Raw genomic sequence first — 1,928 nt, 5'->3', positions numbered from 1 at the left:
TTTACTAACTGTACATTTTGTATACTTTTAAGCAACTCTTAAATATTACAGAAAAAGTAATAAACATACATGGAGGCTACAATGTAGTACCCTATTTACAGTACAGCTAAAGATAAAATTTAAATCAAGTTTGAATGTACATAATTGTTAGTGCACTGAATTATGTCCAAAGAGAACAAAAGCCTCTTCCCTCCCCCAAACAAGACCTATGTAATGGCCTGCAGTGATTAAAAAAAAAAGAAAGAAAATCAGATACCTGGTTTCCTTCATTTTTGAATAGCTCACATGAAGAGAACATAATTCATTAAAATGCATTTGTTAGTTTTCATATTCCTAAACAAGGCAGGGCCACATTTGATTTCTCTAGCCCATTTAGAAAAATAGTAAGACAGGTTACAGCTTACACATTACTAATATTTCTTTTCTTCCTGGAGATGTGGGACTATTTTCTTATGGCTAACTTACTAAAATGTGGAATGTACACCTTAGATAACAGAAAAAAGTCTGCCTGAATACTGTAGTTAAACATAAATATATTTATAATCTTTCTAAAAATGTTTTTCAGAAAGGCCAAATTAATAATTTCTAAGTTTTTCACACATGACTACTGTCCCTTAAAATAATTCCATATTAGAAATTTGACTCTATCATAAGTCTCTTTGTTTTTTGGGAGTCAGACTGGGCTGGTTAAATGCTCCAATTCCACTGTCATTAACATTTAGGAAGCAGAATATTCCATCAGGTTCAAACTGGAGGTTTAGTTACTACAACACTGACTTCTGGTTGGTTATGTAGGTTCAGCGATGTCTACTCCTCTTCCTCTAGCAGGATTTTCTCCTGGATTCTGTGGTTCATTCTTTGGCAGCTTTTTAGCTATTGCCATGAATATTTCATTTATATTCATTGAAGTTTTAGCTGATGTTTCCATGAATAATAAACTGTTGTCATCTGCATAGGACTATGCTTCCTGGAAATCTACAGCTCTTTTATTTGCTAGATCAGCCTTGTTTCCTAATAAAGCTTTATAATGTTAGGACTTGCTTGCCTCTGGAGTTCTTTAACCCAGTTTTTTGCTCTTGCAAAAGATTCCTCATTTGTGATATCATAGACAACTATGGCTGCTTGCGCTCCTCTGTAGTCCATTGGTGCTAGGCTATGGCGTCTTTCTTGACCAGCTGTATCCCATATTTCAAACTTTACTGTTGTGTCATCAAGGCACACAGTCTGGTTTAGAAAAGTAGCCCCAGTGGTACTTTCTTGAAATTCATGAAACCGCCTTTCACAAAACGAAGCACTAGGCTTGATTTGCCAACAGCAGACTCTCCCAAAAGTACTAGTTTGAACTGGCAAATTTTATTTCCAGTATTTGGCCCGTTAGGTCTTGTTGCTTCTTGATTAGCCATGTCCAAATTTGAAAGAAGTTCCTAATTTCAGACTCATAAATGAACTGCCAGAATGGAAGGTGTCGAGTTTTTATCTTTTTGGAAGTAAAGAAATCTGAGCTCACACCACACGGGGCCATGGCTTCCCAGCAATAAGACCCAGGCATGGCTGAGGAACGAAGAAGCCCACATTGCCTCCTCGTGGCTCCCTTCACACTGGACAGTGCGGGCCAGAGCCCTGGGACTGCCCCTGTAAGGCTCCATCTCCACGTCTCTCTGCTTTGCCTTCCACCTTCCTTTTTCCTCCTCCTCCTCCTCCTCCTCCTCCTCCAACGCCGCTGGCGATCCAGTTCTAATCCTTCCTCCTCCGCCCTCCTCACATCCTCCCCTCAGGGCAGCCACCAGCCTCTTCAAGAACGAAAACACGGGGCTGGTGAGATGGCTCAGTGGTCTAAAGCACCTACTTAGAACAAGCTTAGCAAAGCACAGGTACCGCGGTTCAATTCCCCAGCACCACATGCCAGCCAGCCCTGCCCCCTGGTGGGC

General features: G+C 40.8%; 1 pseudogene; it reads right to left on the bottom strand.

Annotated features, from left to right (window-relative positions):
• Positions 1-655: 655 nt before the first annotated feature.
• Positions 656-1,403, bottom strand: LOC101570460 (annotated as a pseudogene).
• Between the last annotated feature and the right edge of the window lie 525 nt (positions 1,404-1,928).

Source organism: Octodon degus, unplaced genomic scaffold (assembly GCF_000260255.1).
Source record: "Octodon degus isolate 3935 unplaced genomic scaffold, OctDeg1.0 scaffold00005, whole genome shotgun sequence".
NCBI classification, from domain to species: domain Eukaryota; kingdom Metazoa; phylum Chordata; class Mammalia; order Rodentia; family Octodontidae; genus Octodon; species Octodon degus.
The sequence above is the reverse complement of the archived record's forward strand: the minus strand, read 5'-3'. Positions and strand labels throughout refer to the sequence as shown.